The sequence below is a fragment of the Neofelis nebulosa genome, chromosome 2 (genome assembly GCF_028018385.1).
Source record: "Neofelis nebulosa isolate mNeoNeb1 chromosome 2, mNeoNeb1.pri, whole genome shotgun sequence".
NCBI lineage: Eukaryota > Metazoa > Chordata > Mammalia > Carnivora > Felidae > Neofelis > Neofelis nebulosa.
Genome location: NC_080783.1, coordinates 40,661,925 through 40,688,473, shown reverse-complemented (window position 1 = coordinate 40,688,473; position 26,549 = coordinate 40,661,925). Strand labels below are relative to the sequence as shown.

Genomic DNA, 26,549 nt, shown 5'->3' with positions numbered 1-26,549 from the left:
AGCTGAACTCCATTCAGCTCAGTGTCAATTATAATTACCTTTTTCCCCACAAAATGTTAGGATTTTATTTTCAAAGTTCCTTTGTTGTACAGAAAGTAAAAATGTTGTTACAGTCTTGGTGTAACCGGTAGCCACAGATGACTCAGCAATCACCACTATCCATGCTACAGCAAGAGTCTTAACACAAAGCTAACAATGCTTACAATTTTGTTGGAATGAAGACCCCAGGTGCAGTGGTCAGCTTCCAAGAGGGACTAAATGGAGGAAGGTGTAATGTCACAAGAACTATTCTTTGCCTCTTTGGGCGGGTGGGTGTCCTGGATTTGTTATCACAGCTACCTTTTTCTTAAAACAGCTACCAAATCCATATGAGCAGTTCAACCAATAATGAATAGTTGTCCATTTGTTTTGGGGTTTTTCAGAGGTTATTTGGGGTCTTAACTGTCTTCTCCTTCCCCATCTTGTTTCTTCCCTCCTCTTCTCACCTTTCCCACTTTCTTCCTCGTCTTACCTTCATCTTCATCCTCATCGTCTTCATCCAACAACTTCTCCAGCATGTCCAAACTCTTCTTCCTCCCTGACTTCTTCCTATTCATCCTCTTCATCATCTAACGCCTCCTCTTCACCATCCTCATCCTCCGCATCTTCTCCTTCTTCTTCCTCCTCTTCTTCAACCGCACCGTCCACTTTGGCATCCGAGTCACGGACCTGCCGATCCTCTTGGTCATGGTCAAGAGCTACTTCAATTTCAGTAGTTTGGGGAGATTGGAAATTGAAACCAAGCCTCCAATTATTAAACCAAGGAACTCTAAGTTCACACTGTCATCAGTTAAGACCTCAATTCTCCTATCATTTGATTTGCAATTGTTCAAGACAAGTTCGCAAACAGCTGCCCAGGTTTGGTTCCTCAGCTCCAGCTAGATTCTCCTCTTCATGTCCACGTTTCCTTCTTTTCTTCTGCAAAGTTGACTTTCTTTGGCAAAGGCCAGAACAGGGAGAGGCATCCTGGCCTGCGCAGCAAAGGCCTTTTTAAGGGTTCTGCTGGCAGCAGAGGCCAGCTGCATAGTCACAGGTGGTGGGTGGCATGTAGGCAGGTGAGAGGAGCCCCAGGAACCCCAATTCACTTTTTTATGTGGATTTTCTATCATATTATATTGTGGGAATTACCTTGTGGTTGTCTCAAAAATGGCATATTTAATTTTTTCAAATGCTAATAGATTGGATATATGTATCTTTTTTGTTTTTGCTTTTAAAGTTTTTAATTAAATTCATGAGTTAACATACAGGTATAATACTAGTTTCAGGTGTAGAATTTAGTGATTCATCACTTACATACATCACCCTGTGCTCATCACAAGTGCCCTCCTTAATCCCCATTGCTTATTTCACCCATCCACCCCACCCACCTCCCCTCTGGTAACCATTGGTTTGCTCTTTATAGTTAAGAGTCTGTTTTTTGGTTTGCCTCTCTCTCTTCTCTCTTTCCTTTTTTTGTTTCTTAAATTCTACATATAAATGAAATCATAAGATATTTGCCTTTTTATGACTGACTTATTTCACTTAACATATTATTCTCTATCTTCCTCCATGTCTTTGTAAATAGCAAGATTTCATTCCTTTTTATGGATGAATATTATTCCATATATATACATATATGTGTGTATATATATATTTATTCCATATATATTCATTCCATATGTATATATTCATTCCATATGTGTATATATGTGTATATATATATATGTGTGTGTGCATATGTGTATATATATATATATACACATATGCACACATACACACACCATTTCTTCTCTATCCATTCATGGAGTGTCAATGGACACTTGAGCTGTTTCCATAATTTGGCTATTATAGATAATGTTGCTATAAACAATGGTATGTATGTGTCTCTTTGAAGAAGTATTTTTGTATTCTTAAGTATACTGTAGTGCAATTGCTGGATGATGGAGTAGTTATATTTATAACTTTTTGAGGAACATCCATACTGTTTTCCAGAGTTGGCTGCATCAGTTTGCATTCCCACCAACAGTGTGAGAGGGTTCTCCTTTCTCCACATCCTTGCCAACACCTGTTCTTTCTTGTGTTGTTAGTTTTAGCTATCCTGTTAATACAAAACTAGTGTAGTTTTAATTTGCATTTCCCTCATGATGAGTGATGTTGGACATCGTTTCATGCGTCTATTGGTCATCTATATGTCTTCTTTGGAAAAATGTCTATTTATGTCTCTGCCCATTTTTTAAAATATAGTTTATTGTGAAGTTAACTAACATACAGTGTATACAGTGTGCTCTTGCCTTCAGGAGTAGATTCCTATGATTCATCACTTACATACAGCATCCAGTGCTCATCCCAACAAATGCCCTCCTCAAAGCCCATCACCCATTTTCCTCACCCCCCTAGCCCCCACCCCCTTCCACCCTCATTTTGTTGTCTGTATTTAAAAGTCCCTTATGGTTTTCTTCCCTTTCTGTAACTAATTTTTTTCTTTCCCTTCCCTCATGGTCTTCTGTTAAGTTTCTCAACTTCTACACATGAGTGAAAACATATGATATCTTTCTCTGACTGACTTATTTCACTTGGCATAATATCATCTACTTCCATCCAGGTTGTTGCAAATGGCAAGATTCTATTCTTCTTCATTGCCAAGTAGCATTCCATTACACACACACACACACACACACACACACACACACACACATTTATACATATACCACATCTTCTTTATCCATTCATCAGTTGATGGACATTTTGGCTCTTTCAATAATTGGGCTATTGTTGATAGCGCTGCTATAAACATTGGCGTACATGTGCCCCTACGAATCAGCACTCCTGTCTTGTTTTTCAAATTTACATCTAAAAAAGTATGTGAAATTCTTAATTTTAACTGGGTATTTCAGATATTTCTTTTGATATTTAATATTTTCTGCTAAACAAATGGATTTGAGATCATAAGGAGTTGAGCACTATTTTTTTAATGTTTAGTTTTGAAAGAGAGAGAGCACACACGAGCAGGGGAGGAGCATAGAGAGAGGGAGGCAGAGGATCCCAAGTGGGCTCCGTGCTGCCAGCAGAGAGCCCAACAGGGTTTCAAACCATGACCTGTGAGATCATGTCCTGAGTCGAAGTCCAAGGCTTTAACCAATTGAGCCACCCAGGCACCACAGTACTATTATTTAACAAAATTGAGAACTGCTTTAATGATGAATACTACTAAAATGAATGAATACATATCATCTTCAGTATAAGGCAAAATAAATTTAAAATAGTTAACATGCAAAACTTGTAGAGTCCCAAGCAAATACCTAATTCATTTTCTAACATAATAAATATTTTTATCTTTGGGAAAAAAATGGTGACAAATCTTTAAACATTATGTATAAAAATTAAAAAATCAATTTAAGTATGATAAAACCATTATCAATAAAAGAAAAAAATATATGCTCAGCGTTACTGTCGGGTTTTATGAAATTTAAATTTGCTTTCGAATTAGACTGGATTTAAGACTATGCCAAATGGATCACTACGATGCAGTTGTAATGAACATTACCTTGTCCTGTACAGTAAGGAAATAGAGCTTAGCTCACCAAAATAGCGTTCTTGGAAGCTCTGCCATTGCAAAAAATGGCTTCCTTCCCTGGGTATAATATTCAGAGGTTTTAAAATTCTTCAGAGAATTATTAGAAGTTACTTGACAAAAGAAGCAAGCAATTGTGAGTTTAAAACTGCATCACGCTGCTTGTTCTCCATCTCAGAACCCTTCTGCTGATGGCTGTTTGTCACTTTGCATGGTCATTCAGGAACTATATTGTGACCATCTGCCACTTATCTCTTTGGCCACAATCTTCTCTTCTCTGATCACTATTGATTTTCCAAATGGACCCACCATAAACTAAATGTAGCAATTATGACATTTAGGTTAGAAACAGCCTTTGCCTCTGTAGGTTGTATCTAGATTACTAAAGAATCAGTCATAAAAACCAACAAAATATAAGCATTTGCTGAAGGCAGAGATTTTTAAATTGCTACAATTAAGTTTAAGTTGATATTATCATCATTAGTCCATATTTTCTATTTTTTAAATAAATTAGCCACACAAATTCCTACATTTAACTCCTAAGCAAATGCTAACACAGCTGGTCCTCCCAAATGCACTCATCATATACTTTTTGAACTATGTGCCATTTCTATTCAAAACTGAAATATCCTTCAGGAAAAAGAACCATTTAACATAAAAAGGTATTTGAATTAGAATCTTTTCTCTGGAAAGGAAAAATTGTTGAGGCAATAAAATTATCTGTGGTTGCCAGGAGCTGGGGGTCATGGAGAAGGGATGAATAGATGGAGGACAATGGATTTTTAGTGCAGTGAAACTCTTCTGTAGGATAACATAATGGGAGATATATAACTTTATACATTTGGCAAAATCCCTAAATATACAACACAAAGAGTGAACCCTAATGCAAACAATAGACTTTGGTAGTAATATATCAGAATAATAATTCATCAACTATAACAAAGGTACCGCACCAATGCAAGATGTCAATAATAGAGGAAATTAGATGGGGGTAGTGAGGGGATGTGGCAGAGTAAGGAGAGGCTATAAATGGAAACTCTGTACTTTCTATTCCATTTTTGTCTAAACCTAAAGTGTTCTAATAAATAAAGTCTAATTATTTAAAAACAAAATAAAATCCTCTCTCTCACTTGCCTCTTTGTACTTCATTATGATTTTGTGTATCTGTCCTTAAATTAATGTAGATATATGTGGAGAAGAAAGTTTTGAAAGTCTGTTGTGAAATAAAATGACCCAAACTAAAATCTCATGAGAAACTCAAGCATAATTTCTGTCAACACATATTGTAACATATATTGTGTTGGCCTGCCTGTTTAATTTCATTGGGGGTAAAGCAGGGACGGTGGAGCAGAAATTCCCATTTATAATTCCCTGAAGGAAACCGATCAATTGATGACCAGACAGGTGTTTAAAAGCCATCTTGCACTTGATTGACACAGTTGATGTTTACAGACTACCAGTCCTCCAACATGTCCCCAGGCTGTATACGACCAGGGACCCATTACGGATTTTTTTTTTTTTTTTTTTTTTTTTGCTTTTGGGAATTTTTGTTGTTGTTGTTTTTAGTCCTTTTGTATGTCGAATCTGTATGTTTCAACTTTCAATATGCATCATGGTGTTAGCCCTGTCTTTTGGGGTTATTAGAAAGAAAAGGATAAGGGTCCATGAATGAATGTATGGATAAAGGAGACATGGTACACACAGGCACACATACAGACACACACAGTACAATACTATTCAGCCACAAAACAGGACGGAATCTTGCCATTGTGACAACCTAGACATACCTTGAGGATATTATGTTAAGTAGGTCAGACAGAAAAAGATAAATACCACATGATCTCACTTATATGTGGCAGCTAAAACAAAGAAACAAAACAAGCTCATACAGAAAAAAGACTGCTGGCTGCCAGAAGCAAGATGGGAGCGGGCAAAATGACTGAAGGGTATCAAGAGATACAAACTTCCAGTTACAAAATAAATAAATCATGCAGATGTAATACATAGCTTGGCGACTTGTAATGATAATGTATTGCATATGTGAAAGTTGCTGAGAGTAAATCTTAAAAGTCCTCATCAGAAGGAAAAGAAAAGAAAAAAAGGAGAGGTGATATAAAAAAGAGAATAAAGGAAGGAGTGAAGTGGAAATGGTGATTAGGGCTTCCTAATGCTGGTAGGCTATGTTGCTACTGATAGCACCTGTATGAGCCCTCAGTTATTGTTCTTAAGTAAATGTGTAGATCGAGAAAATCCACTAGTAGTATTTTTTCCTGCCCATTGACATCTAAGTGAGTATAATTCAGTTGGTATCATACAATGCAAATAACACATATTTAATAATCTAATCAAATAGCATGTTTACAAATAGTGATCAGTAGAAGAAAAAATTCTTCTACTCTTAAATACTCAGATATTTGTTTTTAAAATTTTTTTTTTTTAACATTTATTTATTTTTGAGACAGAGAGAGACAGAGCATGAACGGGGGAGGGTCAGAGAGAGGGGGAGACACAGAATTGGAAGCAGGCTCCAGGCTCTGAGCTGTCAGCACACAGCCCGACGTGGGGCTCGAACCCACAGACCGTGAGATCATGACCCAAGCCGAAGTCGGCCGCTTAACCGACTGAGCCACCCAGGCGCCCCTAAATACTCAGATATTTGAAGGGAGTTTGCTAACAATTTAGTTCACTGTGCTTTAAATGGTTAAAGCAAGACTAGGAGGTAAATGAGAAAAAAAGGTGAAAAAAATCAATCCATATCCACCGACACTTCTAGGCTAACATGTACAATGCTGACATTTGAAAGAGACTTACTTACAACACATTCATGAGAGATGCTACCGAACATTGGAAATCACAGAAATGTGCCCTATATATGTTCCTAACTCAAACTTAAATTCCCCCCATATTTGGAATAGCTACATTAACTCAAGGTTCACACTATTATCTCATTTTCCAAATCTTATTATTTTCTCTGATAAAGAATGTCTCCATTAAATAAGTGGTAGAGAATAATTTAATGTTTCCTTAACATTAAATTTTTGGAATGAAAGAAAAATACGTTTAGTTTAACTAGGGACATGATGTGCAAATAGGAATGAACAAATCTATTATCTCTAACCCAAGGACATTAAAAAATCCTGCTATAGTAAGAGTCTCCCACATATTCAAAATTCTCAAGTTGAACTGTGAAACTTGCTAAAGAATAGATAAGAAAAGCATTGCCAATATGTCAACCACCTTAATACCATCCAAACTCCTTGCAATTGCTGCATTTTCTTCTGTAAGAAATGTCAAGATTTCATCAAAAAGTCTTTTAATTTGGATAGTCTCCATACAGTTGTCTGGCTATTTTCACTCTCTGGTTTGTAACTTCTCTTATACCAGTTGTCATTTCTGTAACCTTTCCAACAGCAACTGTGCAGTCTTGGGACCACGATGCAGAATATCTCACTCAACAATCCTCCCACAAACCATCTGTTTCTAGAGACATCAACAACTGTTGGCATTGAAAGACTCTATGCAAAATGGGGAAGAAATTGTTCAAAATGATAAAGTGGAACTTTCTCAGAGATCTTAAATCCCTAGCATAATAGGCAAATAATTGACATATAAAAAACAATATTATTTGAGTAAAAGATTTCAAGTCTGGAAAAAGAAAATAAAACAAATCCAAAAAGACTGAAGCCCCTCACTTACCGTTCCATCACGTTTTATAAAAAGTTGCATATCAAAAATTTTTAATTATAGTAATGAATCTCAATAAAATTATGTAATATGCAAACAAAAGATCTACCAAAGATGTGAAAACATTCACAAGACATTCACCGGACTGACTTCACCAAACATGGCTACATATACATCTATTCTTTCTTTATAAAATGACACACATCAATCCTTATTCAAAAGCATAAATGGAACTTTATTACCTTCCTGCATCTTGGTTTGGAAATTCTACCGTCCTTGAGATGTGAATGATCACCAATAATTACTTTTAATTCACTTTTATGGGGCAAATAAACTGTTTTGGACAGATTCTGTAAGAAGTAAATGTCCTAAAGAGATGAATTAGTTTTATAGTTGGCAATGTGATTTCTTATACATCTAGTGTGATTTCCAAAATAACCTTATGAAATAGTGGGACAAGTATTATCACTGATTTACAGAAAAGTACTTGGTGAGTCATTCAAAGTCACATACCTTAACAGTAACAGAGGCATAACTTAGAAGCTATTTTTACAATTCACAGTTAAATTCTATTCAAAAATTATTGTTTGGATTGAGTTTTTAAAATCAAATGTGCTTGGGGCTCCCGAGTGGCTCAGTCAGTTAAGCGACCCATTCTTGATCTTACCTCAGGTCATGATCTCGGCTCACGTCATGATCTCATGGTTTGCATGGTCAAGTTTTGTGTCGGGCTCTGTGCTGACAGTGTGGAACCTGCTTAGGATATTCTCTCTCCCTCTCTCTCTCTCTCAAAACAAACAAACAAATAAATAAATAAATAAATAACTTTTAAAAATAAAATAAAATGTACTTTTATTCCTTAATTTTCTAAGATTACTTACCATCATACCATCTGGGTACAGAGATGATAACTGATTTGAATATAGCATATTATTTTTAAAAAGATTTCAAATGTCTACTACAAATACCAAGATCTTAAAAACTGCAGGGTTTTACAGGTTAGGAACCACATCTGTTTAGTCTTACATAGAATTTAATAACATAATATTATAATGTTTGTGTTATTTTTTTTTTTTTTTTTAATTTTTTTTTCCAACGTTTTTTATTTATTTTTGGGACAGAGAGAGACAGAGCATGAACGGGGGAGGGGCAGAGAGAGAGGGAGACACAGAATCGGAAACAGGCTCCAGGCTCCGAGCCATCGGCCCAGAGCCCGATGCGGGGCTCGAACTCACGGACCGCGAGATCGTGACCTGGCTGAAGTCGGACGCTCAACCGACTGCGCCACCCAGGCGCCCCTGTTTGTGTTATTTTAAAGACTGTTCCTAAAGATCTAAGTTGCCACACAATATAAATTAATTCTGAAAAATAACTCATAGGCAACGTGCCTTTCATATTCACTGCCCTCTTTTTTAATGGATTATTTTGTTACTTTTTGTTAGCTCCCAGGCTGTTAACTTTCATGTCATTAATGCCTAATAGTTAATGTTTTGGTCTATTTAAGGCCTAAAGCTTAAATGATTTGAGTTTGATTATTAGCAAGTCTGTAATATGGCTCTGCCTCATTTTGGATCTCAGGTCTGTGAACCAGAGTCAGACCATGTTTCATCTTGTATGTATTATTCATCACTCTCATACTCAGAGGGAATTTTCCCAGACATGAAAGCACTTTAATTTTTCTTTTTCTGAGGACATATTCATGTCCAATTGGACCAATTACCATAGCCAGTTAACTCTCAATTATGTGGGCAAAACAAATTGTATCATTTAAAAAGGTGTTACTGTCACAACAAGTGATCTTTTTGTAAATGGGTGACTATGTCAGACTTAAAGAGTTTCTGTCAAAAGGCTGAGTAATTACAAATCTCCCAGATGTTAGCAAACAAACGTCACCAGACTGATGTCAAATATGGGCATTCCATTCCAGTATTTAAAAAAAATTTTTTTTTAATGTTTATTTATTTTTGACAGAGAGAGAGAGAGAGAGAGCACGCGCGCGCGCGTGCATGAGTGGGGAAGGGGCAGAGACAGAGGGAGACACAGAATCCGAAGCAGGCTCTAAGCTCTGAGCTGTCAGCACAGAGTCCGACAGGGGGCTGGAACTCACAGGCTGCAAGATAATGACCTGAGCCAAAGTTGGATGCTCAACCAACTGAGCCACCCAGGCGCCCCAACTGTTCCAGTATTTTAGACCACTGGTTCTCAGAGGCAATTTTGCCTCTTCATGTAATACTCTGCAATGTCTGAAGACATTTTTGGATGTCACATTGGGGAAGAATAGCTATTGGTGTGAAAATGTCAATAATGTCATGGTTGAGAAACCCTGGCCTAGATGAGATCGTACATGTAATGGCTATTAAAAATAAAATTTGGCTAATCATAATCCTGATCAGTTTGTTTTAAATTTAAAAACTGAAGAAATTAGCTCAAGTCAGTAACTCTCTTCCTGTAATATCTGATTATTTTAATTCTATTTTCCCTATTGATTTCCATATTACATATGGTTCTAAACTTTAACTTGAGTTCCTCTTCTGCAGTTTCCAGTGCACAATGAATTAGAGAAATGACAGATTGTCATTTCTTTCTTTCGCATTGGGAGAGGAGATCCATAAAGACCTAGTTCTAAATTCGGGTTATGAGAATTTCAGTAAACTGTTCTACCACTGCTCTCCACTTAAGTCAGTTTACATGAAGAAAGAAAGACAGAGATGTGGATAAGGGTGGGGTAGATACATGATACATGGATGAATGGAAGGATGGATAGATGGATAGATAGAAATAATAGAATAGATATGAGCTTGAACCCTAGAGAAAGACTCCTTACGTGTACATCTTGACTTCACTACTTACTAGCTATGGGTCCTTTGACAAATAATATATTAGGAGCCTATGATTTTAATCTATAAAATTGGCACAATATAACATTGCCTACTTCATTAGGGTTGTCCATAGGATGAAACAACAAAGCCCTTAGAACAGTTCCTTACATCTAATAAATGTTTGAAATTATCAGCCCTCCATATATTTATTTATACAGATGTTTTTAAACCTCCAATAATAGTGCTTTAAAAATAATAAAGAATTGTATTACTTAAAATAATTTTACTTCTTCTGAAACAGTAAAACTTCTGAAAATTATGCAAGTGCTTTCAAGAGCTTCAAATGAGAAACAGATGTATACAACCCTGCTCCTCGGTAAAATTAATCTCATGCTCAATGTATTTTTGATCACTGGAAATGAGGAATAAAAATGAAATTACTGTGGCACTAGAAAATAAATAGATTTACCAATTCTGCTTTTTTATTGATATTGATTAAAGTACTTTTTGATCACCATTTCAAATGTAGAGTGAAGATAAAATGTTTGCATCATCAGAAAATAACTGGATTGACCAATGCTGCTTTTTCATTTATATCTATTAATACTTTCATGCCTTCAGATTCGAATTGCCCAGGCTTCAGTAATTTATTTTTCCAGGCTTATAAAGTGCTTTGGGTGTTTTTGATTGAAGTTACTCATTTTTCATCACTATCATTGATCAAAGTCTTCCTACACTTTTCTTTTTCTCCACAGTGACTTAAATATGTATCCTTGTCTTCGACTTTCTGCTTTAATCTTTATCTTACAATGTCTTATCTCACCATGTTTGTGCTGGTTTGTTCCAAATGACTCTTACTTGAGGATTGCCTTCTGTTATACACTCCTAAGTGATTCAATTCAACAGGTACAGAGAAATTACAGATAGATTGATTGATTGATAGATTGATAGATGATAGATTGATTTTATATATTTGCATGTATAATATATAGCTATAACAATATATATTTATGTATGTATATATGTATAATTGTATTTTATTTTTAGCAGTATTTTTTAATGTTTATATATTTACTTTGAGAGAGAGAGAGAGAGAGAGAGAGAGAGAGAAAGAGAGAGAGGGAAAGAGCACAAGCAGAGGAGGGGTAAAGAGAGAGGAAAGAGACAGAATCCTAAGTAGGATCCATGCTGTCAGCACAAAGCCCAATGCAGATGCAGGGCTTGAACCCACAGACCATGAGATCATGACCTGAACCAAAATCAAGAGTCAGACACTTAACCAAATAAGTCACCTAGGCACCCTAGTATAGTTGCATTTTAAATATATAGCTGTGAATGGTGAAAGAAATGGTTGGGTAAATCTTTAGTTTTGCCTTATATCAATTTTGGTGTTTAACACAAAGGATATGAAATCCACATTGTAGGTTTATACAAAGGAAGATTTGGAGTTGTCCTCCATTTAAAGGACATATCCTCCTGGGGTGCCTGGGTGGCTATCAGTTAAGCCTCTGACTTTGGCTCAGGTCATGATCTCATGGTTTGCTCGTGATTTTAAGCCCCTCATCGGGCTCTGTGCTGACAGCTCAGAGCCTGGAGCCTGCTTTGGATTCTGTGTCTCCCTCTGTCTCTGCCCCTCCCCCGCTCATGCTCTATCTCCATCTCTGTCAAAAATAAATAAACATTAAACAAGATAGTCTCCAAACCATGTTGGTGATTTAGTTCAATGGTGAAATCCTCAATTATCTGGATATTGCCTTCAATAACCTCAGCCTCTAAAATGGGATTAACTTTAAGTTGGAAGCTGGGGACAAAAAAAGTCCTTGGTGTCCCAGAGAAGGCATCTGGAGTAGTGAGAACTGGTAGTTCTATCCTATGTGAATTTACAATCATACAATTAATTTTGCTGGGCTTCATGATATCAGTTTTTCAACATATTATTTACAAGGAAATAGAACAGTATTTCTCAAATGCTCAGATTTGCAGGGAAATAACCAGACACAAGAGAGATAATATAGCCAATAAGCAAGGGAATATGAGACATATTGCTATTTTTATATATCAGTACCAAAACAATATGTTTTTTGGAAACCTTTCTAAAAACAGAACTTTCTATACCACATGCTAAGTAAATAAGGAAGTTTCATAAACCTTTCTTGAAATACCAGATGCAATATTTTACAAAATAAGAAGGCTGATCTTGACCCTGTTTAATCACACACCTAGTTCTAAAGTGACATAACCTTATAATAATATTGAATATCAATTCAGAGCTGAAAAATGTGCGAAACATTTTGCTTAATTAATGTGAACTTCTCTCCTCTCCTCTCTTCTCCTCTCCTCTCCTCTCCTCTCCTCTCCTCTCCTCTCCTCTCCTCTCCTCTCCTCTCCTCTCCTCTTCTCCCCTCCCTCCTCTCCCCTCCCCTCCCCTCCCCTCCCCTCCCTTCCTCTCCTCTCTTCTCTTTTCTCCTGGTTACTATCACTTCTGCTAGATGCCCCATATTCTTAAGCAATGGCTACTCCTAGGCTCTGGATTAACTTTAAATGGTTTAACTACACGTCTGAAAAAGAGCAGCCTGGCGCTTCTGGAAAAAGTGTCATTGGACCTTGAAATGAAAACTTGATTTTTTTTCTTCATTTTCCTGTCCTGCTATTTCCATAGAATCAGCTCAAGTGAATACAGCACAGGAAACAGATCGAGGTAGTCTTTTCTTCTCCAACATTAATACATTAGTTGGCCTTAAGTAAGTAAATCACTTAGCTGGGTGTTTGTCCTTTTCTTCTCCAAACTGTATACTACTTGGAAAGTAACACTATTCTCTCTCAGACTTAAGTTTTTCAGGATCCATAAATTGATGGTTTTTTTAAATACTTTGAGATATTTTTTAGGAGACTAAACAAACCACATTCATGACAGCTTCCTTAAGGTTCACCTTGTGTGGGAGATGCAGGAGAGAAGCATCAAAGGAAAAGACTTCAAAAGGGAAGGGCTGGAGAAGGTGCAAGGCCTTAGGACATGTTTATACAGCTAAACATGGCTGTGGCAGTAAGGAACCCCTAGAGCCATTAACATTGTCCAGGGCGGATCCTCCTTCACACCTGACCCTTCCTAGTGTTATAGAAACCAATTAACTCAAAATTCAACCTTGTAAAGCTAAACAATCAGATTGATGAACACACTTGCTTAGCTGACTTTATGCACATAGTCTTTAGCAATTATCCTAATAAAAAGAATCTTCATCCTGGAGTCAAGGCCTCATCCGATTGGATTATGAGGACCTTCACTTAACTGCACTTTGCTGACTCATCTTTTGAGACTCTGGCCATACTCCCTGCAACAACCTTGGTCAGGCATATGCAAAATTTTGAATCGGAACATGCACACCTAGGATTGTGTATGGGTTTTTTCCTGCATTTTCAGCAGCAACAACTATAACAAATGTCCAGTGACTCACACAGATAATATTTCTGCTAAATTATTGAATCAATAATATAAATGCTATGAGAAGTATTATTTGAATACCCAATTAAATTAATAGCAAACTATTCTAAATTTAAGAGCATGGATTAATATTCATTTGACATATCTTACACAAGGGGTGTAGGACATTATGATTTTTGTGAGGCCAACAGAGATCAAAGTAAGAACTACATCAAGAATCTCAACACTAACCTTGTTGGGAGATGAACGTCATTGCTCTTAAGAAGTTTCCAGTTTTTTTCTCTTCCTTTGGTGTTTGAGCTCTAACATGATTTTGGTACCATACAAACACAAAATATTCTAAATATTTAAAATATTTAATGTATATAACAAATTCAAATTTTACATAGAAAATTAATCTTATTTATATAGAAAGTTTATTTTTTAACGTAGCACCAAAAGCTATTATATTACAGGTATTTCAGACTGTGAAGTTTACCTGAAAATGAATACAAGTGATTCTACTGTGTAAAGCTTTTATATCTCACCACAGTGCCAAGAACTTAGTTTTTCACACCTGACTAAATGCTCCATCTTGCCCATACCTGTCTATTTTTTCTCAGTCTATTTTCTTTCTTCAGCTCATTCCATGCCTTTCCATCTCTACTTTCCAAGTTACATTTGAGGGGATCCTAAAAATGACACTTCTCTGCCCATTTCAGAATCTATTTAGAAACAAATGTAAAAGTGTGATAGAGGGATTTCAGATTAAATATCAGGGAATTATAGAGAAAGTTTTGCAAATTATCCTTTTCACAATATCAAGTAAAAACAAAATCTGAGCAAAATATAGACCAACAAATAAGCAAATTTATTTGAAGCCATCAGAGAGATACCAAGGAAGGCAGGACTTGATGAGCCTGTATCCTGAGGAGAAAGAAGCTCTTTTAGGTAGGTCCAACACTACTTTTCCCTTGTAGGATAATTCTTAAGAGGCAACAGGTGGGAGGATAAGAAAATGGAGTAGAGAATGGCAGCTGAATCGGAGGTACTCTGAGTTTAACATTAGGCACCATCAGGGGGCCTGATGTCATCTCAAGAGTTATGACTCTGAATCACAGAATATATGATGTCTTCCTTCCTCTTGTATATAAATATTGATGGTATACAAAACTTTAGTTGGGTTTTAAATCTTCCTCTTTATGCTAGATGCCTCTAGGGTCATCCATGTACCAATTCTTTTGACTTCCACCTTCTGACCCACATACGTCTGGACACTTCAACTAAAACCTCAACGTAGGTATAAAATTGAGTAAATGTCAAAACCTTAGGCTTACTTACTTTTCTTAGTTTTCTAATTTATAGCACATAAGAGATGGATGTTTTGCCACACTCTTCTCCACTTGATTCAGATTATAATAAACTCAAAATAAACAATAGAAATGATCCCTGAAAGTATAGTCTTTAATAAACTGAAAATAAAAAGAAAATTCTGTTCAGGTATTTTTCATTTTTATTAATATATTTAATCCAAGGGAATTTACTTTTATGTCCATATAAACCTCTTTCTCCTATGCAGATTCCATGAGTATAAATCTCCTTAAATGCTAAAAGTTTTTCCCATATCTTCTAAGCTATCTCCAAATCTTATCACTTCTAACTGCAGAATTCAGGTCAGCTTAGTATTTATGTAGGGTGACTAATTTGTCAACTTGTGCAGATAATGTCAGTCAAAATTACTGAAAAATAGCAAAACTGAGTTCTAGGAGCAAGAAATTGTTTATTAAAAGGCCCAGGCTTCTTATAGGCACATTCGTATATATTATGGCTTTAGACATTTTCTTGTATTGAACCCTTTAATAATAAATATAAGTTTTGTAATGGAACCTTTCACTTACAGTTTTTATTTTTCAAGTTTTATTTATGGAAATAATATAATTATCTTCTATTTTATAAGCAATTTCTATATGAACTAAGTAGAATACTAAATAGGATACTAAAACTTATATTTACATTTATTTTCACCAAAAAGTGAATAAAGAAATTTAGATTTGCTAATATTTAACATATAAACAAACATCAGGGTTCTTAGTCAAAAATAATATGCTAAATGGAATAATATCAAAATAATTTAAAAAGTCATAATTGCTAAAGGATTCATACTGCCAGAGAAATGTACAGTAAGTACACTTAGAGTTAAAGTTTGAAAAAGACTAAGAATTTAAAATAAATCCAGGTGTAATCTTCAAAAATTTGAGTATTTTTCCTCACTTGATCAGCCTTTGCAGAAATGAAGTGCATAGTTTCTGTATACATACATAAATACCTGCATTACTATTTCAGTTTCCAGAAATGGGATGAAACCAGAGAAATCTGCAGAGCGTCTGATTAGTGCTTAACACAATTAATTGGATGGCTAGTAGATTGGAATTTAGTCATTTCAGGAATTAAATCCTGTGAGACACAGCTGCCAAAAGTGTCCTATATTTCACAGATTAGACAATGTTTAATTAATAGATTAAAGATAAGCCAAGCAAATCATAAGCAATAATCAGATTTATATTTTGACTAGTCAGATATAATATATAGCAGAAACTTATTATGCTTATTTAACAGGGAATCACTCAATTTCAAGCTAAAAAGCATTCACTGGTTTGGGTCATAAATCATTCTATTTGAGTCACCATCAGCTTGTTTTTTTTTTTTTTTCCATTATTTATTTAGCTCATTATGTAATACTATTCATGATACATAACAGAGGCCATTACTTTGTGCAAAAGTATTCTGCCATGGGATTTCTAGAATATTCATTCAAAAATATTTCCCAAATGAAAATTACAGAAGGTATATTTATGGGTATTTGCAAAGAAACGCATACAAAATTATACCTTTTTCCTGTCTTAGCTAATAAATGATTCCTTTTTGACAGGCAAATGCTACAGTTTGATATGCTTGCATCCTATTTATTGGAGAATACTGAGAAGTTCTGAAGATGAAAATTACATTGTAGAAGGAACCATATATATGCATCTCTAGTCTAATGAATCATAAATGTGCCACTGTCAACTCTTTATATACTAGTCAAAACTTGCTGTGCCCCACAATGAGTCAGTTCTGTTACTTACACTTAAGGGTAGTGACCAAGCACAGTATGTAAAAAAAGCCTTAAAATGGGGGGATTTAGTGTTAAAAGCCACAATCTCAAAGCCACAGTTAATATTCATAACTTTTCTTTTCCACTGCCTTTTCTAGATTTCCCCTTACCTCAGCTAACATTTCCACAGGTCTACATCTCTTTCTGGGGAGTGTCATCAAAACATTATCAGTGAGGGGCTCCTGGATGTCTCATCTGGTTAAGGGTCCAACTTCAGCTCAGGCCATGATCTCGTGGTCAGTGGGTTGGAGCCTGTATTGGGCTCTGTGCTGACAACTCAGAGCCTGGAGTCTGCTTCAGATTCTGGGTCTCCCTTTCTCTCTGCCCCTACACCACTCATTCTCTCTCTCTCTCTCTCTCTCTCTCTCTCTCTCTCTCTCTCTCCCTCTCTCTCTCTCTCTCTTTCAAAAATAAATAAACGTTTAAAAAAAATTATCAGAGAGGTGTGAGTCCCTAAATACTTTACCCTTACTAGGATATAGCTGATGCAATAGCTTATGTATCTTTATTAACACATATGGGAGCACCAAGAATTCCCTTCATAAATCTCTTGAGTTTCAGGCATATTCTTTTTGGACCCCATTATGTCACAAGAACTCTAGCTTCTCAGGATGATTATTTTCCCGCCCTACTATAGTAACTCCTTTTTTGCCTGTTTGTCTATTAGAATGAAGAACCGAAAATTACAAGGTGAAAATTATAGCTCTAAGTTCATCAGAATTTTACTGAGGCCCTGATGGAATCGTGCCCCCTTGAAGACCAGAATTTTAATCCTTTAAACCCCAAATTCTGGGGATAAGAACTACACAAATGACATAGTTCCCAAGAGGGTGACTTGGCTAAGCAAGGAGAAGTTCTACTTCTCTTTCTACCTCTTGTTTCCTAGACTCACCTAATCTGTCAGAAACATAGCATATACAACAGTTAATGGTTCAAAGTATATAAGATATCTTAAATAATAGGACACCGACCTTGCAAAGTGTCATTCTCAAGATAGTGCCTTAGGTGTGTTTTAAAAAAGAAATTTCCATTCTTTCAGGAGAGCAGCTACTCAGTGATACATGATAGAATCCAAAGATCCTACAGTCATGTGCTCATTTTCAAACTCTCTTTGATTTAAAAGCATCCCTTGTCTCTACCAGATACTCTTACCTGCTTTGTCAAAGATTAGTTGGCCACACCTTTGTGGGTCCAATTCTGGGGTCTCTATTCTATTCTATTGGTCTATGTGTCTGTTTTGTGCCAATACCATACTGTCTTGATGACTACAACTTTGTAGTAGAGGCTAAAGTCCGGGATTGTGATGCCTCCCACTTTGGTTTTTTTTTTTCAATATTACTTTGGCTATGCAGGGTCTTTTCTGGTTCCATACAAATTTTAGGATCACTTTTTCTAGCTTTGAGAAGAATGCTGGTGCAATTTTGATTGGGATTGCATTGAATGTGTCAATTGCTTTGGGTAGTACTGACATTTTAACAATATTTATTCTTCCAATCCATAAGCATGGAATGTTTTTCCATTTCTTTGTATCTCCTTCAATTTCCTTCATAAACTTTCTTTGGTTAGGTTTATTCTTAGGTATTTTATGCTTCTTGGTATAATTGTGAATGGGATCAGATTCTTTATTTCTCTTTCTGTTGCTTCATTCTTGGTATGTAAAAATACAACCGATTTCTGTACATTAATTTTGTATACTGCGACTTTGCTGAATTCATGTATCAATTCTAGCAGACTTTTGGTGGAGTCTGTCGAGTTTCCACATAGAGTATCATGTCATCTGCAAAAAGTGAAAGTTTGACTTCATCTTTGCCAATTTTGATGCCTTTGATTTCATCTGCTGTCTGATTGCTGAAGCTAGGACATCCAACACTATGTTAAACAACAGCAGTGAGAGTGGATATCCCTGTCCTGTTCATGATCTCAGGGGGAAATTTCTCATTTTTTCCCCATTGAGGATGATATTAGCTGTGGGCTTTTTGTAAATGGCTTTTATGATGTTTAAGTATGTTCCTTCTATCCAAGACAATCTCTTTAACAAATGGTGCTGGGAGAACTGGACAGCAACATGCAGAAGAATGAACCTGGACCACTTTCTTACACCATTCACAAAAATAAACTCAAAATGGATGAAGGACCTGAATGTGAGACAGGAAACCATCAAAACCCTAGAGGAGAAAGCAGGAAAAGACCTCTCTGACCTCAGCCGCAGCAATTTCTTACTTGACACATCCCCAAAGGCAAGAGAATTAAAAGCAAAAATGAACTATTGGGACCTCATCAAGATAAAAGCCTTCTGTACTGAAAAGGAAACAATCAACAAAACTAAAAGGCAACCAATGGAATGGGAAAAGATATTTGCAAATGGCATATCAGATAAAGGGCTAGTATCCAAAATCTGTAAAGAACTCACCAAACTCCACACCTGAAAAAATAAATGATCCAGTGAAGAAATGGGCAGAAGACATGTCTTCTTTCTAAAGAAGACATTCAGATGTCCAACAGACACATGAAATGATGCTCAACGTCACTCCTCACCAGGGAAATACAAATCAAAACCACACTGAGATACCACCTCACGCCGGTCAGAGTGGCTAAAATGAACAAATCAGGAGACTATAGATGCTGGAGAAGACGTGGAGAAATGGAACCCTCTTGCATTGTTGGTGGGAATGCAAAATGGTGCAACCTCTCTGGAAAACAGTGTGGAGGTTCCTCAAAAAAAAAAAAAAATAGGTCTACCCTATGACCCAGCAATAGCACTGCTAGGAATTTACCTAAGGGATACAGGAGTGCTGATGCATAGGGGCACTTGTACTCCAATGTTTATAGCAGCACTTTTGACAATAGCCAAATTATGGAAAGAGCCTAAATGTCCGTCAACTGACAAATGGATAAAGACGATGTGGTTTATATATACGATGGAATACTATTTGGCAATGAGAAAGAATGAAATGTGGCCATTTGAAGCAATGTGGATGGAACTGGAGGATATTATGCTAAGTGAAGTAAGTCAGGCAGAGAAAGACAGATACCATATGTTTTCATTCACATGTGGATCCTGAGAAACTTAACAGAGAACCATGGGGGAGGGGAAGGCGGAAAAAAAAAGTTACAGAGAGGGAGGGAGGCAAACCATAAGAGACTCTTGGATACGGAGAACAAACTGAGGGTTGATGGGGGGGTGGGGCAGACAGGAAAGTGGATGATGAGCATTGAGAAAGGCACCTATTGGGATGAGCACTGGGTGTTGTAGGGAAACCAATTTGACACTAAATTATATTTAATATAAAAAAATAGAAGCATCCCTTGATCCAATACAATTCTAGCAGGAACCCACGTAAGTAAATCAGAAACTATGAAAGTCCTAGGATAGAGATGCCAAAAAGGCACCAAGGGCACAGATAACAAACACACAGCTAGAATACAATTCAAATCTTGGGGGTGACATATCATTGTTCCCTCCATGGGAGAGGAACTTAGGCAATCAACTTGCTACTGAGTGATACCATATTAAAAACTCAACTTCCATCAGGCATTGAGCAATGGCAGTAGATAAACCAGTCTCAGTAAAAGGGGCTGCATGTTATTGGGATCATGCTTAGACTCTACTTGGCTATCACCATGTCTACTCCATTCATGGTCCCATTGTACAAGTACTGGGATGGCTGAGGACAGAGTTTGTCTGACCTATCTGAGTCATCTTGTTAACCTAGTCATGAAGTGTCTCTTTTGATTAAGTTTTTAATATATTAAAACAACAACAAAAAGAATCTGCATGTGTGCCCACTAACCACTATCCGTCCATCAATACACCTCCAGATGTTTTAGTTTCTGATCTTTCCTACTCCTTCCAGACTTCTGACCAACAAACCAATTTACCACTTCTCAAGATTTGAGTATACCCTTATGTCTAATAGCTTCTCTCGTGATATTAAGGGGACAAACACGTGTACTACTCACAGTTTAGCCTGTTGGGAAGATTCCCCAACTATCCTTATGGCTATACATGAATGTAGCTATGGTTCATTGGCAGTCCATTTTCAACTTGCATCAATATATAGAGCTGACCCATCTGTGAGCCAGATTCTAATCTTTTCCCAAAACATAGCTATAGGAAATATTTTCCCTTACCCACAAAGACATAGATATGAACCTTTCTGTTCTGTTGGAACAGAAACAAGGTGACCTGTTCATAAAACTTAATTGTTCTCTGGACTTAATCCAATCAGTTTCCGAATAACCCATTTCCATGGTATGTGGGATTAGTGCCATGCCTGCCCAACTTTGTGACTTAGTAGATCTAATAATACCCATGCCTTGATAATTAGGACCACTTACCTAGCCTTATTGTCCCATGATTGGTCAAATAAGCTCTACTAAAGTCCAATGTAGGTTTAGAAGTTACTTTTGACAAAGAGTGATTTTCTGCTGCAGAAGACACTGCCTTCCTCCAGAACATGAAGGGTCTATTATGTTTCAGGGGGTCTAAATAGTGCATGTGACTATTTTACTGAAAGATTTCAAGAGACTTCAAAGCATTGTATCTACTGGGTCATATAGCCTGAACAGAAAAGAAAAAGTAATATACAAAAACTTGATATGCAGAACTGTCTACTACAACTGTATATGTGCTCAGAAGACCAAAAGGATATGGAGTGGGTCAGCGACAGTTAGCATTTATCTATGTATGCATTGTTCTAGCATTTATCTATGTATGCATTGATTTATTGTGCATATGTTTTTTTTCTTACATAAAATACAGCCAAATAAAATATAATTTGAATGAAATGTAGAACATAGAGTAAAAGAAAAAAAATAGCCAAAAGTAAAGGCCACGAATAAAATTTTATGCATAAAATCACAATGTGAAGTTTGCTGTGCTGAAAAAATATAGAAATTGAATTTTACTGCTGGGTTGATGGAACACATTTCATGGATCTGCTTTGTAAAATATGGATTATCGTCAGTAACAATAATCTTGTGAAACATCCCTTAGCTTTCATTATATAATCAAAAGATACAACAAGAAAAGAGTGAAAGGTAGAAAATTAAAGATAATAAGAAGCTAGTAGAAGTTTGTGAAAAATGAAAGTAAGAGCAAGCACTAAAGCTGGCCCTTCGCAGAGACATAGAAAATTCATAAAACACTAGCCAGGTTAACAAACAAACTTAATGGGCATACTTAAATGGGCAGAGATTTAATGCTTTCCCACTAAGATCCTTGGAAAGTGGAAAAGACAAGGATGTCTTATTGTGCCCCTCCTATTCAACTATCCAACATTGTACCAGTAGACAAACCTAAGTGCAATAAGATAGCTTGACAGTTTTTTACAAAGCTAAACATAGTCTTACCATATGATCCAGCAATCATGCTCTAATAGATTTGTATGTATAGATATATACATCTATATATATGTGTATAGATAGATAGATATAGATGTACACACACACACACACACACACACACAAGTATATATATTTACTTTCTCAACTCAGACAATCTAGAAGTAATGGCAGACCATTGGCAACAACTATACCCAATATCTAGATTTTAGTTTCTAATGTTCTCAATAAAAGGATTCAAGGTTCCTTGGGAAAATGACCCTTTATCAGGCTCTGGCAGGAAACATGCAAGATGTTCTTGAATCATTGAACAGTGCCAGAAAAGAGCCAAGTAATAAAACAAACAAACAGAAACACCAAGAAAAAAACAGTATTGGAAGTGTATCATAAGGGACACAGGAACCAACTGAAAAAACTACTAATGCCCATATCTGAAACAATTTGAGCAACAGAAAAGTGGCATTGGATTATAATACAAAGGATAAAATAATAAATATCCAATATTGATATCCATATTAATAAAAATAAATGTCCATATTAATGCAAATTATTGAATAAAAATATGTTTAAGAAAAAAGATAAATTTCCTATGTAGTTAAATTTCAAATAATTTATGTAGATATTCAAGAATGAAAAGAAAAACTCTCCATGTCTTAGGTGTGGACTGGCATAGTGACTTCCTTCTGAAGTGTACAGTACAGGATGGGTCTAGGGGAAGAGTAGCTGTACAGTGAAGAAACTTAAAAGCCACTACCTCAGCCAGGTGATCAAGGTCAACATCAATAGTGATAAACAGTGTTGACATCATGTACCCTTGACATGATGTGATGAGGATAGCAATTTACCTGCGTGGCTTCTTCCCAAAAACATTTAACAAAGTCTAATAATAAGAAAAATATTAGATAAATCCCAGTTGAAGGATGTTCTACAAACTAGCCCACCAGTAATACTCACAACAGTTAAGGTTATCAAAATCAAGCATCGTCTAAGTGTCACAGTCAAGAGGAGCCTAAGGAGACACGACAAAGTATTATCCTGAATGTGCTCTTGGAATAGAAAAAGGATATTAGATAAAAACTAACGAATTCTGAATAAAGAAAGGACTTTAGTTAATAACTATGTGTCAATACTACTTCATTAATTGTGACAACTGTACCATTCTAGTGGAAGCTGTCAATAATAGGGTAAACAGGGGCGCATGGGTGGCTCAGTTGGTTAAGTGTCTGACTTTGGCTCAGGTCATGATCTCATAGTTCATGAGTTTGAGCCCCCCATCGGGCTCCGTGCTGACACTTTAGAGCCTGGAGCCTACTTCAAAGTCTACATCTCCCCTTCTCTCTGCTCCTCCCCAACTCATGCTCTGTCTCTCTATCCTTCAAAAATAAATAAAAATATTTTTAAAAAATTTAAAAAAATAACAGGGAAAATAAGGCACAAAGTCTTTGCAAATTCTTTGTACTAGTTTCACAATCCTCTAAATCCAAAACTATTCCAAAATAAACAGTATTAAAAATTACACATCTTAGTTCAAAGATTAAAAGGTACATACTAGAATATATTATATAAATAAGATAATTAAGAATCCATTAAAGATAAGGTAAAATTTCAGAATAATGAGGGATAACACAAGATATTAAGAATGAATAAAGAAGTAATTGACCTATGTAAAGTATGAGGGAAAAGCTTGAAAATAAAAAGCTACAAGACAAAAGCAAGAAAATGATAGAAACTCTAGAGAGACAAGATCTATGTGGGAAGCTCAGAAGCAGGAAGCTAAAGCTTAATGAGGTAGAGGCTATACTTAAGGAGAAACAGAAATTAAATGAAAGAGAGGGTTGGATGAATGGAGAAGCGAAACAATCCATGTAGAAACAAACCATTTTCCACTAATATCCTCTATGTAAGAAGATTGCTGTGGATTATGCATTATGTAGATATGGATTATGTGGATATAAACACCACCCTGGGTAAGAACCCTAGAACAAAGGACTGTCTTTATATTTTTCTCTCTGCCTTTTTGTTTATGCCTGTTCTCAAATCTCTAGAAATGAGCTAACCTTTCCAAAGTCCTATGCATTTATACCTCAGATAAAGTTGAATGGTAACAAGGGTTGTGTGTCCAAAGAATTTATGCATTTGTTTGTGCTGTTAAAATTAAAAGTAAACTTGAAAAAGGAAAGGAAAGAATAAGAACCTTAATGTGTGAATCTATATTTAAAAGTTTAGATTTGGCATTTCTTGAAAACAATGTTATATAAAAAAGTAGAAGACCATATATCGTTTTCTTTTTTTTTTTTTTTTTTTTCAACGTTTTTTATTTATTTTTGGGACAGAGAGAGACAGAGCTGAACGGGGGAGGGGCAGAGAGAGAGGGAGACACAGAATCGGAAACAGGCTCCAGGCTCCGAGCCATCAGCCCAGAGCCTGACGCGGGGCTCGAACTCAGGGACCGCGAGATCGTGACCTGGCTGAAGTCGGACGCTTAACCGACTGCGCCACCCAGGCGCCCCCCATATATCGTTTTCAATCACAGATGTTATATACCATCTTGAAGATAATTAACTAGAAACATTAAAGGTATACCTATCTTTATTTATTCTAAATAATATTCTAAATGAGTATGTATCAGTTCACACACATTTCTGCATGGTCTTACAATTAAAAATAGTCAGAGAGACGTCTTTATCATTTTGTATAATTTGATTTACTTCTCAGAAATGCTTTTTTTTTTGTTCTTTATGTTTCTTCTATACTATCTTCAACATGTTCTAATAAACTTGTAGAAAGGCCAAATTTTTATGAAATATGTACATCTCTTTCTGAGCTTACCATCAATATACCCCTTTTCTCAGCAAATGCTTTCAAGTCATTATACCCCCAGAGGCAAAGGTCTAAAAAAGGCAAATGGGAATCAGGGTATCTGTTATATATCTAAGTACTTTAATAATTCATTAACTTAGATTTCTTCTACCCTTTTCTTCATCATGTAATATAGCATTTGTTTGGGGGAGAGAAAGAACTAAATATTTTATGTAATAATATTTTAAAATAAATGTGATATTTGTTAATATAAAAATACAGTCAAGAGTGAATAATGGAAATTCTTGAAAGCAAATTATTCATTTGTGCGTATTTCAAAAAGCATACAAATACTGTCACTTGGCCAACTTAAATTGCCCCAATCTTTTTCACATATACCACTTTTTATTGATATTGACTACATTTAGCATTTCAAGTAGAACTTATGACTGAGAATAGTTTGAGAAATTAAGTAAATTAAAATTTATAAAGAAATACGTCAGACATTTTTATATATGAGAAATTTCTTCATTATAGTTACATTAAAATTTGCAATAATTGACTAACAGAAATAACCACAAACATTGTCTTGAAGTGAACATTTTTGTTATTGAACACACTTAAAAGAACTGTGGTTTTCTACAACCATCTTATAATTTCTTTTACTACCACATACATAGCGAATTTTTTCACTTTTAACTAGATTCTATTTTAATCTGATGGCATATTAAAGAATGTATTAAGTCACAAATTTGTACTATTTTGGAGCTGTAAGAAAGACTCCAGTGTTCATATAAATTCCTCTTTGTACAGAAGAAAATAAGTTCAGTTCAACAAAGTTAGCTATTAGCAGAATTAGAACCACATTATCTACACGAGCTATCTTTTAATGACATCAAAAGAGATATATATCTATATGCCATCTGATGGATGAATATTCTAGCTTATAAACGTGCACACTCCACTAGAATTTTTAAATAACTACAAAGAATTTCTATTTATGACTTATGTAGAAAATATAATTTTGTTTCTTGATGGTTTTCTAATGCGGCACATAAAAAGGAAAGACAATTATTGCCTATGTCACTAGTTGGCATCATCCTAGACCCCTCAAGTAGGAAGTGGCATTTTTTTATAAAAAAAAATTATTTTAAGTTTATTTACTTATTTTGAGAAGAAAGAGAGAGAGAGAGGCAAAGAGAGGGAGAGAGAGAACGTGATGCAGTCTCTGTGGTGTCAGTGCAGAGCCTGATGCACGGCTCAAACCCAGGAACCATGAGATTTTGACCAGAGCCAGAATCAAGACAGAAGTCAGAAGCCTAAATGACTGAGCCATCCAAGTGCCCTTCAATGACCACATTTATTACCCAAAGATATAAAACATTAAGTGCACACACATACAGACATGCACAAGTACATAAAATGTATATAAAGTACATTAAAAATTTAAAGTATAATTTTTATATAAATAGATACTAAAGGTATACAGAAAATAGGAAATAGAAATATGTGGATGAAATGGTTAAATGTTTATTAAAAGAAAATGTGTAGTTTTAAGCTCCTTTTCGTTTTTTCCTTAAACTTATCTATATTTTCTAATTTTTCTACAATAAACATGTTTACCTAGTGAAACCTTTTAAAAACAAGAAAATATTAAAAATGAACCCATGTTTCTAAGCATATTTAAATATTTCTTTATGAAAGTAAATTTAATTCATGTATTTTTCAAAAGTAAAGTGTGCT

At 35.7% G+C, this 26,549-nt stretch overlaps 1 pseudogene; it reads right to left on the bottom strand.

Moving 5' to 3' along the window:
* Positions 1 to 449: 449 nt before the first annotated feature.
* LOC131490356 (acidic leucine-rich nuclear phosphoprotein 32 family member B-like) overlaps positions 450 to 26,549 on the bottom strand; it is a 29,368-nt pseudogene continuing 3,268 nt past the window's right edge.